The sequence below is a fragment of the Ranitomeya variabilis genome, chromosome 1 (assembly GCF_051348905.1).
Source record: "Ranitomeya variabilis isolate aRanVar5 chromosome 1, aRanVar5.hap1, whole genome shotgun sequence".
Classification (NCBI taxonomy): domain Eukaryota; kingdom Metazoa; phylum Chordata; class Amphibia; order Anura; family Dendrobatidae; genus Ranitomeya; species Ranitomeya variabilis.
Genome location: NC_135232.1, coordinates 226243959 through 226261763, shown reverse-complemented (window position 1 = coordinate 226261763; position 17805 = coordinate 226243959). Strand labels below are relative to the sequence as shown.

General features: G+C 47.2%; 1 protein-coding gene across 4 annotated transcripts in view; it reads left to right on the top strand.

The window, feature by feature from the left end:
- The window catches only part of ABCB9 (ATP binding cassette subfamily B member 9), a 159039-nt gene that overhangs the window by 103643 nt on the left and 37591 nt on the right, over nt 1–17805 (top strand). The window lies entirely within an intron of this gene.

The following is a 17805-nucleotide window of genomic DNA, read 5'->3' as shown; positions in this document are numbered from 1 at the left end:
CAGTGTTAACGGATCGCGTTATGCCGTGGTGTAATGCACTCCGTTAACGCTGCTATTAACCCTGTGTGACCAACTTTTTACTTTTGATGCTGCCTATGCAGCATCAATAGTAAAAGATATTATAATGTTAAAAAAAAAAAATCATATACTCACCTTCTGTCGGCCCCCCCGGATCCAGCCCAGGCCTTTCCCGCTCCTCGCGACGCTCCGGTGACCAGTCCATGCATTGCGGTCTCGCGAGATGATGACATAGCAGTCTCAAGAGACCGCTACGTCATCATCTCGCGAGACCGCAATGCACTCTTGGGACTGGAGCGTCGAGAGGAGCATCGGTAAACGCTTGGGCTGGATCTGGGGGGTTAACGGAGGGTGAGTATATAACTAGTTTTTATTTTAATTTTTTTTAACAGGGATATGGTGCCCACATTGCTATATACTACGTGGGCTGTGTTAGATACTGCGTGCGCTGTGTTATATACTACATCTCTGTGCTATATACTATGTGGGCTGTGCTATATACTACGTGGCTGTGGTATATATTACGTGGCTGGGCAATATGCTACATCGCTGTGCTCTATACTACGTGGCCTGTGTTATGTACTGCATGGGCAGTGTTATATACTACGTCTCTGTGCTATATACTACGTGGCTGTGCTATATACTACGTGGCTGTGCTATATACTACGTGGTTGTGCAATATATTACGTGGCTGTGCAATATACTACGTGGCGGTGCAATATACTACGTGTCTGCTATATACTACGTGTCTGCTATATACTACGTGGCTGTGCAATATACTACGTGGCTGTGCAATATACTACGTGGCTGTGCAATATACTACGTGGCTGTGCAATATACTACGTGTCTGTGCTATATACTACGTGTCTGTGCTATATACTACGTGGCTGGGCAATATACTATGTGGCTGAGCAATATACTATGTGGCTGGGAAATATACTACGTGTGTGCTATTTACTATGTGGGCTGTGCTATATACTACGTGGCTGGGTGTTGTGGAAATATTAGGGTTGGATAAATCTTATCCCTGTGTGTGCTGTGGCCGCTCCCAATTAGACTGAGTATTTTGAGCGCTCAAGGAAGAATGAGACTGCACAACATTATTGTGTCAATAACATTCCATCAATACTGATACTTTATTGTACATACATAGTTTTATATTTTCACATAGAAAGGAGTGGTTAGGGGTTGTCAGGGGTGGTTAGTTAATTACCATATTGTCTAGCTCCTCTGTCATTGGTTATCTAAACATATATGGAATATTGTGACTAATGCTCATATGACAGCGGATTAAGCAACTAAACTTGAGTTCTGTGTCTAGGACAAAGTGGAGACATCTGATCAGCAGTCACCAAACATCTGACACTCTTCTGCTTTTGAGAGATGGAAAACCCCATACAATCTGTCTGGCTCATATCAGTTCATTGTCAGCCATTTTAATCCATTGATTATAATGTATATATTAGCTGTGAGCATATGAGTATATATGATTATAGAGGGGTATACATGCAAGTGAGATCTACATGATATATATATTTCTATCACAAGCCCCCCTTAGATATCACTTGCCCTAATCCTAGCCTCCTGTCCCAAAGCGCTGCAACTCTTTTGTGCTGTCGGCGAACTGACACAAGCCTAACGCCTGTGCCCCACTCCATACAGACTTTTCGCAAATGGGCGGTCAGGAGATCTGTCCCTAAAGGGGGTTCGTTGCAATCAGTCTCTTAGTCAATAGCATGTGTAGTGAGCGATGTGTAGTCTTTATCAGGTAGGTCATCTATTCGGTCAGGCCGCAACATCATTCTGGCTTGGGTGTCATCTTCTGGTAGGGGAGCTTTCTTGCGATGCGATGAGTGGATCCAAGTGGGTCTTCCCTCCAGTTTCACAGAGTTTAGTGTCATCAGCAGCACTTGAACAGGACCATCAAATCTGGGATCGAGTGGTGTTCTCCTTACAAACTTTTTCACTAACACCCAGTCTCCTGGCTTCGAGGAGTGCGTACTGGACACTGAATCTGGATCTGGGAATGAAGAAAAAAAAAACTCGAGAATGGATGTTAGCAAGTTTCTTGGTGATTTCAATTTACATAAGCAGACAAAGTATCATATTGCATAATCAGCTGCTAAGGGAAAGGATACCCCTAACCTGGGACTAGACACAAACAAAATTTCATATGGTGACAGCTTTGCTGGGCCTCTGGGAGTGTGCCTTACACTGAGTAGTGTGATTGGGAGTGTGTAGGCCTAAGTCTGACCCTACTGCTGACTATATCTCGTGTGAGGTTTGCTGTAAATGCGGGTCCCTGGTCACTCTCTATCACTTCTGGGACCCCATAGCTGCATATCTCGTATCTGAGAGTAGCTTCTTTGCAGTAGTCTTTGCTGACTGGTTATTCACTGGGAAAGCTTCTGGCTGTCATCCTGAGAACATGTCCACGACCACAAGGGCATATTCGAATCCTCCACTTGGCGGAATTTGGATGTGGTCTATCTGGATCCTCTGGGAGGGGTACGGTGGTCTGGCAAGATGATGTGTGGGAACTTTCTTCATCCTTCCAGGGTTGCATTTGCCCCAGGTCAGACAGCTGTTTATGAACTTGGCTGTTAGGGTGGAGATTTCTGGGGCGAACCAGTAAGCACCAATCGGATCATTCATCTGTGCCTTTAATCTGTGTGTGGGCCCATGTGCCCACTGGACCACGATGAGGTACATGCTTCGGGGTAAACGGCTTGTAGTCCATTGAGTATACCCTTCCTTCTTCATGTGCTGCTCTCTTCTGCATCCAGCATTCCTTCTTGTCCTTTGAGGCTTGCTCTTGCAGCTTTTTTGAGCAGATCACAGGACGTCATCTTGTCAGATTTCCTGTCTTCAGCCGTCCTGTAGTAGCCGTCCGGCTCTACGACCTCTTCCACTTTTCCATATTGTCTTCCTTTGACTGCTTCTTTGGTTGCCATATCCGCCATGTTGTTGCCTCGTGCCTCTACTGTGTTTAGTTTTCCATGCGCTTTGACTTTTAGTACTGCCACCACTTTTGGAAGTTGAAGTGTGTTCAGCAGGTCCTTAATGGCTCCATGATGCTTCACGGTTGTTCTGCTTGCTGTGATGAAATCCCTTGCAGCCCAGATGGGTCCGAAGTCGCGTGCTATGCCATGCGAGTACCATGAATCGGTATACATTTTCTCAGTCTTGTCTTCTGCCATCTGGTAGGCCTTCATCAGCGCTATCAGTTCTGCTTCCTGGGCTGACAGACTGGGCAGCAGACTTCTGGACCACAGGATCTCTTGATTGCTGGTCACTGCACATCCCGTGTGGAATCTTCCTTCATCATCTGCGAATCTGGAGCCATCCACATAGAGGATCAACTCTGGGTTGGTCAGTGGCTCTTCTGCCACCTTGGGTAGTCCTGCTGTTTCCTGTTGCATGATGCTGAAGCAATCATGGTCATCCGTCCGGAGCAAATTCAGTTCCCATGCAGACTTTTTATCTGAGGGTCCATATCTGTATCCCCCTTGGGAGTGGGAGTAGAGTGGACGGGTTGAGGACTGTGCATCTGGAGATGGTGACATTGTTGGGCAGGAGTAGAGAGCACTGGAGGCGAAGATGCCTGGCGGTGGAGAGATGTTTTAGCTGGGTTTGGTTGAGGATTGCTGAGATGTCATGCAGAGCCAGGATTTCCAATGGTTTTTTCCACTGATGTCAGTAGTCCTGTCCAGGAGGGCGTGTGCTGCAACTGCTGCTCTCAAGCGGGAGGAAGAGGCTTCCCCTGCAACTGGATCCAGGCAAGCTGAAAAGTAGTCCGAAAGTCTCTGCTTTCCCCCCTGAAGTTGTGTCAGGACTCCAGTAGCAAGGCCTTCTCTTCTCATCAAGTAGAGACGGAATGGCTTCTTGTAGTCAGATAGGCCTAGTGCTGGCGCTGAGACTACAGAGCCTTTTAACTTCTTGAACGAACTGAAGGCCACATCTGTCCGGAGGAACGGGGTCACGCTGACGTATTCACACAGAGGCTGCATTAGGACGGAAGCATCAGGGATCCAGGCTCTGCAATACGAAACTAGACCAAGGAAGGCCTGTAGCACCTTTGGAGTTCTCGGAGGGACCATCTTCTCCACTGTGGTCTTCCGGTCATCTGTCAGGTGTTTCGCCTGGTGAGCAATACAGTGTCTCTGGAACGTAACTTGCTTCAGACACCACTGGACTTTGTTCTTTGAGATCCTGCAGTGCTGCTCCGCCAGGTAGAGTAGGAGATACAAGGAATGGGCTTTACACGTGTCAAAGTCAATTGCACAAAGGAGTAGATTGTCCATGTACTGTAGCAGGGTTACTTCTGCTTGTTCTGTGACTCAGTTGGTGAGAACTGTGGACATTGCTTTGGTGAACTGTGAAGGGCTGTTCTGGGCCCACTGTGGCATCACTGTCCATGTGTGGTGTCCCCCCTGGTGCATTAAGGCAAACAGGAACTGGTCTTCCAGATGAAGGGGAACACTGGAGAAAACATTAGCCAGGTCGGTCACTGTGAACACTTTTGCTGTGGCAGGCACATTTGAGAGCAGATTGTGCGGATTCAGCATAATTGCAGTTTCTAACACCGTGGCGTCATTCACAGCTCTCAGGTCATGTACCATTCTGAACTTGGCTGGCTCTCCTTTTACAGTATTTTTCTTGACGGGGAAAAGCGGGGTATTGCAAGGCGATGTGCGAGGAACAATGATTCCTATTTCCAGGTAGACCTTCAGTTGGTCAGAGGCAGCTTGACTCTAGGCCTGGCCTGGGCCTTACGAGGGTACGGGGTACATGGCTTGAGTGACACCCGTACTGGGGCAACTTGAGGTTTTCTCATGTGCTGGGGACCCTTAGACCATAGACTTTCTGGTACTACATCCAGTACCTCCTTGGGTAGGCCTCATCGATTGTTTAATGTTCTTGTAGGGCCGCCAGCATGACTCTTCTCGGGTCAGGGATGAAGAAAGTGTCACTGTCCCATCTTCCTGGAACACTGTGGTTGCCTTCAGCTTCTGCAGTAGGTTCGCTCCCAGTAGGTTGAGTGGCAGGTCCTTTACACCACAAACTGGGACAGGATAGAGTGTCCTGGCTGAGTGCACATGCTCAGTGGCTTTGTAAGCTGAGAATGTCTGACTTGACCATCAATGCCCATGCGAGACACAGAGGATTCTGATAGGCAGGTGGGATCAGTGAGTTCCACAGGTGTCATCACACTTCTGGCTGCACCACTTTGGATCTGACAACGCCATCCATTTTAAGGGTAATTTGAGGTAGTGGTCTTGCAGATGAAGTTTTACATGTCAGGAGCATAGTGTCTTGCGGGCCTGGCTTGCTTGCCTCTGTCCTATGGACGGGGTACGTCACTGCTTTCTGCACTTCCTCCTTGACCTGTTTCTCTGGACCAACTCTTGGATTGCATGGGTCCAGTCTCTTCGGGGGCGTGGGTGCCCTGCACTGGTTCTGGAAATGGCCAAACTTGCCACAGATGCAACTCTTGACACTTCTTCTGTCTTTGTAGGGTGGTTGCGCTTCCAGGTCAGTGGTCACCATGAGAGGGGCTGTCTTCTGCTCCCCTGGTTGGGAATCAATCCTTTTGGCTACTGTGGACAACGGCATGATGGGTACTGCAGCAGCAGCGGGGTCTGGCCTGCTGATTGAAGCTGCGGTGGTAAGACGGGGCCTGCAGGTGCATTCGTGGCGAGGCCCGGGGGTGCCATGAGACCGGCGGCTGCATCCAACCCAAGGTCTTGGGGCATTACAGGGGCTGCGGCTGCATCTGCCATCACTTCTTCCCCCTGCTCCGACATAGCTTCTCCCCTTTGCTAACCTTATTGAGGTCGGTGTCTCCTCTCTGGAGTCTGCAGCGGTTCTTCCGGTGTGTTGAGTGGCACTTTGCAGCGTCTTCACCTCTGGCTCCCCTTCCGGCGTTGTCAGCAGCACGGCACCTGTTTCCTTCTTTGCGCTCTTTGTGGTGCTATAATGGCGGCAGTTTTGGCAACAATTAGCAATAAACAGTCTCCCAGGCGCACATAAAACATTTTGCTGGGTCAGTTCACTGCTATTGACCTGTTCTCAGGCCTAGCCACTATCAGTGGTTTCCTGATTGGCTGTCTCAGTCCATGCACAAAGGCCTGTGCCAACATTTGCCTGTGTATCTGGTCATGAATGGTGAAGCCCAAGTCTCGGAATACTTGCATTACTCTGCCATGAAACTTCTTTACAGACTCTGTCTTTTCTTGGCTCATGTCATGGCTCACTCTCTGAGCTGTTCAATTAGCTGTGGCCCTGACTCCCAAGCGTGTATGTCTGATTCTGCTGGAAGTTTGAATTGTTCCTTCATGATTGGCCAGAGTGCATCACCTGCTTCTATTTTCATTCATGGCCCAGAGATCATTCCAGCTGGCTGCATATGTTTGCTGTTTCTGCTACATTCTTCGGTAAAATGGCATGGGATGCATCCCTGGGTCTGGAAGATTGTCACCTGACTTGAAGTGCAGTGCACATAGTGTAATGGTGGTGCCTCTATCTGCCCCTGCATTCTTGGTGCCTGTTGGTTTCTTTTCTAGTACTGGACAGCATGTATGATGTTCCCTCTTCATCTTCATCAGAGGAATAGTTGTGATAGCTTGTACTGGGGTCATACACTGACTGATTTTGGACTTAGAAGTTGCTGTGAGGATGTCTCCCCCCTTGCTGAAGCTGTGATGGATTAGGCTTATAGTTGTATGTTGGTGTGAATGTAGGCAGCTCTGACCGGTGCTGAAGTTGTACATTATCGATACATGGTGATATCAAAGTTCATGTAAAACCTTAAGGGTTACAATATTGTTGACTGAAATGAGGTAACGGAGGATCTGTCAGTGAGCTCGTTCTGATATCATTCCTCCCCCCTCTGCACCCAGGGCTGAGCTGTCTGCTGCCTGATACATCTGGGGGCTGCCCACTGCATTGTGTGTAGGGGGATTTTCACTTTCTTTCCCCGATATCACAAATGGCAGTGTCTGGTTTGTGCCAGGGGCATAGAGGGAGACCTTGTGCTGTAAGCACCATATTGTTCGAATTGGGCGTTGGCCCAGCCGGCAACGAAGAGGAAGAAGGAGGAGGGGTTGACGAGTGAGACAAAGGAATAGTAGGAGGGGAGAGAGAATGTGGAGAGAGAGGGAGGAGAAGAGAGGAGAGAGAAGGAGGGGAGAAAGAGGGTGAGGAGAAGAGGGAGGAGAGATGGGTGTGGAGAAGGAAAAGGAGGAGAAAGGTGTGGTGGGGGAGTGGAGAAGGAGGGAGGAGAAGATGGAGGGTATGGAGGAGAGAGATAGAGAGGGGAAGAGAGAAGAGAAAAAAAAATGTGGAGGAAGAGGAGAGGAAAGGAGAGAGAGAATGCGGAGAGAAAAGACTGACAGAGAAAAAAGAGGATAGATGAGAACAACAAAAATAATAGAGAGGAGCAATTATGCCTTCTCCCTGTAGGGAGAGACGGGGCGCACCACATACTGTGCAAAAATAACTACCTATACCATGGATCTTGCTAAAAGCAGACTGCGCAGATCCAATATATCCCGTCTCATACCCACAAAAATCACTTCCTGGTTTGCTCACATAACTTTCTGTACCACCTAAACGATGTAAGCTCTGCTGCTACTTCATACCATGTATTAGTATTCAGCAATCTAACATCAGCTAACTTCCCTTATTTTCCCTTCTACGTCATGCCACTCCGCAGCTTGAAGTCTGCCATTCTAATGAATTTCACGTACTTTATACCTTCCAAAAATCTTCACATACTTAATACCTTCGTGTCCTGCCACTATCTAGGGGCTGTTTTCTCATTAGGAAGTAAAAAGACTTTCCTGTTGCTCGGCCACTTTATTCCCCATGGCAAGAGTAAAAAAAAAAAAAAAAACACACAAAAATGAAAAAAACGGTACTAAAAAAAACTTCTAAAAAAATGAGTATATAAAACTCTAAGAAAAACCCAAAACGATAAGAAAAACCGTCAAAAACTTAGTTCACAACCAAAAACTCAAAATTTTGATACAAAAGGAAAGAAAAACTTTTTTCAAAAATAAATAAATAAATAAAAAATAAAAAGGTAAAGAGATAGAAGATTGAGGAAAACTTAATTAACAATTTTAAAATGCCGCAAAAAGAAAAAGACCCTTTAAGAGAGTAAAAAAAATTAAAAATGAAAACGGCTTTTCTCTTCTCCCCTTTTTTTTTTTTTTTTTTTTAGAATCTCTGCGCTCAAATGCAGTCAGAGACACACTTCCTCTTTTTATTCCGTATGCTATTGCAATAATATCAAATGTCACTAAAATCACATATCTGAAAACATGTATGTCACATCAAAAATGATAGATACAATTTAACTTAACTTCTTCACAAAAAGCTACACATAGCCAGCATTGCAGCTGAAAACAGTCAGTAAAAAAAACAAAAAACCGATGTGACAGTGTGATTTACAATGCATATCTCTCTGCTAAACAGCACGGAGAAAGAGGAAGTTCGGAGAAGAGAGGGGAGAAAAAAAAACAAAACAAAACTTTCTCTTACTATTTCATGCTCTTAAAGCGGCAATAGTACATGACACAAACAGAAACAGACAATCCGAGAGATGCCCTTTTAAATTCTGTGACACATGCAGGTTGCGCTGGGAACAGACTACTGCCATTCGCACTGGACGCACCTGCGCCCGGGCCGCCTGAGTGCCTGAGAAGCACAACAAGCGGGAAATCTACCACCCCGGTCCGGACGTCCTAACTGGATCGCCGGCATTACGGGAATCTGCAGTAGCCCTCTGTTATCACTACCCGTGCCTGGAACCTGGAGCCACCTGCTCCGGAAGTCTATGTGTTCCTCCTATGCACGGGAATCCTGCAATAACTTATCGAGCGATTTGACCTCCTGCGGTCTGTTTCCCAGCAACCACAAACAAAAGTCACTTTTTCCTTCTTCTCTCGGATTTTACACAAAACATATACACGGCACACAGCAGACACCTCCCAGGGTGGATTCGTGGCTACGGATTTTTTACACTACCTGTGAATTTGTGACCAGACCACACCTGACCGGCAAGAGGTATAGACAAGGACTGGGCACAGGGGACTTTCAGGTAAGATGATAACATTTTCTTACCTTACTTATGGAGCTGCGCAGTCTCCTGCCCCTGTGCCAAGGCCACGGCTACAACCTCCGTATTTCCGGTCAGAAGGATCCCGTGCTTTCATCCGTGCCTCGCTGTTGGGCGCCATTCTGTTATGGAAATATTAGGGTTGGATAAATCTTATCCCTGTGTGTGCTGTGGCCGCTCCCAATTAGACTGAGTATTTTGAGCGCTCAAGGAAGAATGAGACTGCACAACATTATTGTGTCAATAACATTCCATCAATACTGATACTTTATTGTACATACATAGTTTTATATTTTCACATAGAAAGGAGTGGTTAGGGGTTATCAGGGGTGGTTAGTTAATTACCATATTGTCTAGCTCCTCTGTCATTGGTTATCTAAACATATACGGAATATTGTAACTAATGCTCATATGACAGCGGATTAAGCAACTAAACTTGAGTTCTGTGTCTAGGACAAAGTGGAGACATCTGATCAGCAGTCACCAAACATCTGACACTCTTCTGCTTTTGAGAGATGGAAAACCCCATACAATCTGTCTGGCTCATATCAGTTCATTGTCAGCCATTTTAATCCATTGATTATAATGTATATATTAGCTGTGAGCATATGAGTATATATGATTATAGAGGGGTATACATGCAAGTGAGATCTACATGATATATATATTTCTATCACATGGGCAATATACTACGTGGCTGTGTTATATACTACGTGGGTTGTGCTATATGCTATGTGGGCTGTGTTATACGCTACTTGGCTGTGCTATATTTCTCTGCTGTATCTGTGCATCATGAATCGTGGTATGTGTTATGCTACGTTCACATTTGCGTTGTGCGCCGCAGCGTCGGCGCCGCAGCGCACAACGCAAACAAAAATGCAGCAAAACGCATGCACAACGCTGCGTTTTGCGCCGCATGCGTCCTTTTTTTTAATTGATTTTGGACGCAGCAAAAATTCAACTTGCTGCGTCCTCTGCGCCCGGACGCGGGCGCCGCAGCGATGCATGCGGCGCAAAACGCAAGTGCGACGCATGTCCATGCGCCCCCATGTTAAATATAGGGGCGCATGACGCATGCGGCGCCGCTGCGGCGCCCGCCGCTAATGTGAACGTAGCAATAAAGAGGAGGGCCCACTGAGACTCTTGCCCGGGGCCCTCAAAAACCTGGGCTGTGCTAAATACTATGTGGCTGTGTTATATACTACGTGGCTGTGTTATATACTACGTGGCTGTGTTATATACTACGTGGCTGTGTTATATACTACGTGGCTGTGTTATATACTACGTGGCTGTGTTATATACTACGTGGCTGTGTTATATACTACGTGGCTGTGCTATATACTACGTGGCTGTGCTATATACTACGTGGCTGTGCTATATACTACCTGGCTGTGCTATATACTACCTGGCTGTGCTATATACTACATGGGCTGTGTTATATACTACGTGGGCTGTGTTATACGCTACTTGGCTGTGCTATATTTCTCTGCTGTATCTGTGCATCATGAATTGTGGTATGTGTTAAAGAGGAGGGTCCACTGAGACTCTCGCCCGGGGCCCTCAAAAACCTGGGCTGTGCTGTATACTACATGGCTGTGTTATATACTACGTGGCTGTGTTATATACTACGTGGCTGTGTTATATACTACGTGGCTTGTCATGATCTCCATGGCCAGAGAACTAGCATAAGCCTCTATAGGAACAAGCTCTTGGAAGATGTAACTATACTGACCATGAACTAAACCCACCGCATCATCTAGAAGTAGCCAGGTAGCATGTCCTACTTTTTATCCCTATATGCCCAGCGCCGGCCGGAGAACCAAATAATGCCAGCAGAGGGAAATATAAGACCTGACTCACCTCCAGAGAAATGCCCAAAAAGGAGACAGAGGCCCCCCACACACATTGGCGGCGATATGAGACGAAACAACAAACGCAGCAGGAAAACAGTTCCAGCAAATTTGAGGTCCGCTTTCTAGATAGCAGAAGACAGAAAGCACACTTTCACGGTAAGTAGAAAACCCTAACAAAACACATCCAGAAATTACTTCAGGACTCCGGCATCAACTCATAACACCAGAGTGGCAATTCCTGATCAACAAGAGCTTTCCAGACACAGTAACGAAACTGCAGCTGTGAACTGGAACCAAAATACAAAAACAAAACATGGACGAATGTCCAACTTATCTAGTAGATGTCTGGGAGCAGGAACAAGCACAGAGAGGCTTCTGATAACATTGTTGACCGGCAAGCATCTAACAGAGAAGCCAGGTTATATAGCGACACCCAGATCTAATCAGAACAGGTGAACAGGGAAGATGATGTCACAAGTTCAATTCCACCAGTAGCCACCGGGGGAGCCCAGAATCCAAATTCACAACAGTACCCCCCCCTCAAGGAGGGGGCACCGAACCCTCACCAGAACCACCAGGGCGATCAGGATGGGCCCTATGAAAGGCACGAACCAGATCAGAGGCATGAACATCAGATGCAGTGACCCAAGAATTATCCTCCTGGCCATATCCCTTCCACTTGACCAGATACTGGAGTCTCCGTCTGGAAACACGGGAGTCTAGGATTTTTTCCACAACGTACTCCAACTCACCCTCAACCAACACCGGAGCAGGAGGCTCAACGGAAGGCACAACCGGTGCCTCATACCTGCGCAATAACGACCGATGAAAAACGTTATGAATAGAAAAGGATGCAGGGAGGTCCAAACGGAAGGAAACAGGGTTAAGAATCTCCAATATTTTATACGGACCGATGAACCGAGGCTTAAACTTAGGAGATGAGACCCTCATAGGGACAAAACGAGAAGACAACCACACCAAATCTCCAACACAAAGCCGAGGACCAACACGACGGTGACGGTTGGCAAAAAGCTGAGTCTTCTCCTGGGACAACTTTAAATTGTCCATCACCTGCCCCCAGATATGATGCAATCTCTCCACCACCGCATCCACTCCAGGACAATCCGAGGATTCCATCTGACCGGAGGAAAATCGAGGATGGAACCCCGAATTACAGAAAAACGGGGAAACCAAGGTGGCAGAGCTGGCCCGATTATTGAGGGCGAACTCCGCCAATGGCAAAAAAGCAACCCAATCATCCTGGTCAGCAGACACAAAACACCTCAGATATGTCTCCAGGGTCTGATTAGTCCGCTCGGTCTGGCCATTAGTCTGAGGGTGAAAAGCAGACGAAAAAGACAAATCTATGCCCATCCTAGCACAAAATGCCCGCCAAAATCTAGACACAAATTGGGTTCCTCTGTCAGAAACGATATTCTCAGGAATACCATGCAAACGAACAACATTTTGAAAAAACAGGGGCACCAACTCGGAAGAAGAAGGCAATTTGGGCAGGGGAACCAAATGAACCATCTTAGAAAAACGGTCACACACCACCCAGATGACAGACATCTTCTGAGAAACAGGCAGATCTGAAATAAAATCCATCGAGATGTGTGTCCAAGGCCTCTTAGGAATAGGCAAGGGCAACAATAATCCACTAGCCCGAGAACAACAAGGCTTGGCCCGAGCACAAACGTCACAAGACTGCACAAAGCCTCGCACATCTCGTGACAGGGAAGGCCACCAGAAGGATCTTGCCACCAAATCCCTGGTACCAAAAATTCCAGGATGACCTGCCAACGCAGAAGAATGCACCTCAGAGATGACTTTACTGGTCCAATCATCAGGAACAAACAGCCTATCAGGCGGACAACGATCCGGTCTATCCGCCTGAAACTCCTGCAAGGCCCGCCGCAGGTCCGGAGAAACGGCTGACAAGATAACTCCCTCCTTAAGAATACCTGTGGGGTCAGAGTTGGCAGGTGAATCAGGCTCAAAACTCCTAGAAAGGGCATCCGCCTTAACATTCTTAGAACCTGGTAGGTACGATACCACAAAATTAAACCGAGAAAAAAATAATGACCAGCGCGCCTGTCTAGGATTCAGGCGCCTGGCGGTCTCAAGATAAATCAAATTTTTGTGGTCAGTCAATACCACCACCTGATGTCTGGCCCCCTCGAGCCAATGGCGCCACTCCTCAAACGCCCACTTCATGGCCAAAAGCTCCCGATTCCCAACATCATAATTCCGCTCAGCGGGCGAAAATTTACGGGAAAAGAAGGCACAAGGCCTCATCACGGCGCAGTCAGAACTTTTCTGCGACAACACTGCCCCAGCTCCGATCTCAGAAGCGTCGACCTCAACCTGAAAAGGAAGAGTCACATCAGGCTGACGCAACACAGGGGCAGAAGAAAAACAGCGCTTAAGCTCCTGAAAGGCCTCCACAGCATCAGGGGACCAATTAGCAACATCAGCACCCTGTCTAGTCAAATCGGTCAATGGCTTAACGACATCCGAAAAACCAGAAATAAATCGACGATAAAAGTTGGCAAAGCCCAAAAATTTCTGAAGACTTTTAAGAGAAGAGGGCTGCGTCCAATCACAAATAGCTTGAACCTTGACAGGATCCATCTCAATGGAAGAGGGAGAAAAAATATATCCCAAAAAGGAAATTCTCTGAACCCCAAAAACGCACTTAGAACCCTTGACACACAGAGAATTAGACCGCAAAACCTGAAAAACCCTCTTAACTTGCCGGACATGAGAGTCCCAGTCATCCGAAAAAATCAGAATATCATCCAGATACACTATCATAAATTTATCCAAAAAATCGCGGAAAATATCATGCATAAAGGACTGGAAGACTGAAGGGGCATTAGAAAGACCAAAAGGCATCACCAAATACTCAAAGTGGCCCTCGGGCGTATTAAATGCGGTTTTCCACTCATCCCCCTGCCTGATCCGCACCAAATTATACGCCCCACGGAGATCAATCTTAGAGAACCACTTGGCCCCCTTTATGCGAGCAAACAAATCAGTCAGCAACGGCAATGGGTATTGATATTTAACCGTGATTTTATTCAAAAGCCGATAATCAATACATGGTCTCAAAGAGCCGTCTTTTTTTGACACAAAGAAAAAACCGGCTCCTAAGGGAGATGACGATGGACGAATATGTCCCTTTTCCAAGGACTCCTTTATATATTCTCGCATAGCAGTATGTTCAGGCACAGACAGATTAAATAAACGACCCTTTGGGTATTTACTACCCGGAATTAAATCTATAGCACAATCGCACTCACGGTGCGGAGGTAGTGAACCAAGCTTGGGTTCTTCAAAGACGTCACGATAGTCAGACAGGAACTCAGGGATTTCAGAGGGGATAGATGATGAAATGGACACCAAAGGTACGTCCCCATGAGTCCCCTTACATCCCCAGCTCAACACAGACATAGCTCTCCAGTCAAGGACTGGGTTGTGAGACTGCAGCCATGGCAATCCCAGCACCAAATCCTCATGTAGATTATACAGCACTAGAAAACGAATAGTCTCCTGGTGATCCGGATTAATACACATAGTCACTTGTGTCCAGTATTGTGGTTTATTATTAGCCAATGGGGTGGAGTCAATCCCCTTCAGAGGAATAAGAGTTTCCAAAGGCTCTAAATCATACCCACAACGATTGGCAAAGGACCAATCCATAAGACTCAAGGCGGCGCCAGAGTCGATATAGGCGTCAGTAGTAATAGATGACAAAGAGCAAATCAGGGTCACAGACAAAATAAATTTAGACTGTAAAGTGCCAATGGAAACAGATTTATCAAGCTTTTTAGTACGTTTAGAGCATGCTGATATAACATGAGTAGAATCCCCACAATAGAAACACAACCCATTTTTCCGTCTAAAATTCTGCCGCTCGCTTCTGGACAGAATTCTATCACACTGCATGCTTTCTGGCGTCTTCTCAGTGGACACCGCCAGATGGTGCACTGGTTTGCGCTCCCGCAGACGCCTATCGATCTGAATGGCCATTGTCATGGACTCATTCAGACCCGCAGGCACAGGGAACCCCACCATAACATCCTTAATGGCATCAGAGAGACCCTCTCTGAAAGTAGCCGCCAAGGCACACTCATTCCACTGAGTAAGCACAGACCATTTACGGAATCTTTGGCAGTAAATTTCAGCTTCATCTTGCCCCTGCGATAGGGACATCAAAGTTTTTTCTGCCTGAAGTTCCAAATGAGGTTCCTCATACAGCAAGCCTAAGGCCAAAAAAAACGCATCCACATTGCGCAACGCAGGATCCCCTGGTGCCAATGCAAAAGCCCAGTCTTGAGGGTCGCCGCGGAGCAAGGAAATCACAATCCCAACCTGCTGTGCAGGGTCTCCAGCAGAACGAGATTTCAGGGACAAAAATAGCTTACAATTATTTCTAAAATTCTGAAAGCTAGATCTATTCCCTGAGAAGAATTCCGGCAAAGGAATTCTCGGCTCAGATACCGGAGCATGAATAATAAAATCTTGCAAATTTTGTACTTTCGTGGTGAGATTATTCAAACCTGCAGTTACACTCTGAAGATCCATTATTAACAGGTGAACACAAAGCCATTCAAAGATTATAAGGAGAGAGAAAAAAAAGAAAGACTGCAGCATAGACAGACTGGCAAGTGATCCAATTAAGAGCACAGAAAAAAAAAAAAAAAACTCTCAGCAGACTTCTTATTTCTCTCCTTTCTCAGCCAAGGATTTTAACCCTTTAGTGGGCCGGTCAAACTGTCATGATCTCCATGGCCAGAGAACTAGCATAAGCCTCTATAGGAACAAGCTCTTGGAAGATGTAACTATACTGACCATGAACTAAACCCACCGCATCATCTAGAAGTAGCCAGGTAGCATGTCCTACTTTTTATCCCTATATGCCCAGCGCCGGCCGGAGAACCAAATAATGCCAGCAGAGGGAAATATAAGACCTGACTCACCTCCAGAGAAATGCCCAAAAAGGAGACAGAGGCCCCCCACACACATTGGCGGCGATATGAGACGAAACAACAAACGCAGCAGGAAAACAGTTCCAGCAAATTTGAGGTCCGCTTTCTAGATAGCAGAAGACAGAAAGCACACTTTCACGGTAAGTAGAAAACCCTAACAAAACACATCCAGAAATTACTTCAGGACTCCGGCATCAACTCATAACACCAGAGTGGCAATTCCTGATCAACAAGAGCTTTCCAGACACAGTAACGAAACTGCAGCTGTGAACTGGAACCAAAATACAAAAACAAAACATGGACGAATGTCCAACTTATCTAGTAGATGTCTGGGAGCAGGAACAAGCACAGAGAGGCTTCTGATAACATTGTTGACCGGCAAGCATCTAACAGAGAAGCCAGGTTATATAGCGACACCCAGATCTAATCAGAACAGGTGAACAGGGAAGATGATGTCACAAGTTCAATTCCACCAGTAGCCACCGGGGGAGCCCAGAATCCAAATTCACAACAGTGGCTGTGCTATATACTATGTGGCTGTGCTATATACTACGTGGGCTGTGTTATATACTACGTGTGCTGTGTTATACGCTACTTGTCTGCTATATTTTTCTGCTGTATCTGTGCATCATGAATTGTGGTATGTGTTAAAGAGGGAGGCCCACTGAGACTCTTTTGCCCGGGGCCCTCAAAAACCTGGAGCCGGCCCTGGCTTCACTGATTGGTCACGCCCGGCTGCGAACAATCAGCGACAGGCGCAGCCCGCCCGCGAATTGTCGCGGAATTTGAACCACGCTTCGCTAATTGGTCGTGGCCGGCCGAATCCTGTGTATAAATTGCATTATTCTGAAAACTTCATAAATAAACCACATACATATTCTAGAATACCCGATGCGTTAGAATCAGGCCACCATCTAGTGGTGAAAATAAATGAGCATCGGCGTTTTGGTGGGCCTGCCTTATATTCCCGGGAGGGCATCAGTTTTACCCAGAGATGCCTTGCACCGCCCCGGAATGACCCCCGCGTCAGCGCGCTTCCGGATTTCCCAGAAATCATTGCAGCCGCTCGTGCGCATCACCATTCGGCGCCTGGCCTCCAGGAGGGAGGGTCGGAGATGCCGGAACAGCCACCGCTGTCTCCAAAGCTTGCGGTGCTTTCTGTAGGTGACAGCCGCCACCACCTCCTGGGCCACGGACCGGCGGCATGTTGCCAGGCGGCCGCCGCCACCTATTGCCGGCCATATGTAGGTTGGTGAGGGAGAGGCAGACTGGATCCTGCTTCACTGCCTCTCCCCCTGCACACGCGCTGGGCCCGCCAACACCGGATCGTGGCCTTCGGGGAGGGAGAATCCACCCAGTCCGAGGCAGGGCCCCCCCCCGCTGCCTCAATCCGGCCAGATGGATCTCCGGCATCCCACGACGTCAGGTAAGCTGCAGGTTCCCCGTCAGGGACAGGAAACCGAACTGATGTGGGAGAGAGGTTCCGCCTTTTTCACATGTAGGTTTCCTGTCCCTGAGGGCGGATCCCTCTCTCTCCATGGTGCCGTCATGGGGTAAGAGAAAAGTCCATCTGTGTGCAATCACGTGGTTTATCAGTACACCTTTTCTGAAAGGCCACACAGGTTGCAACACCATTAAGCAAAGAGGCACCACTAATCAAACAAACAGAAAAACTGACCAGCACATCCCAACTAGTGTGAACAGTTGCCAGCTAACATAACAATTCTAGACAAAGCTGCACTCTGGATTGTTTAGAACAGTAAATCTAGAAAATTGAAACTGCATTACTGCCATAGAAAATAGGTAAGTGCTATAT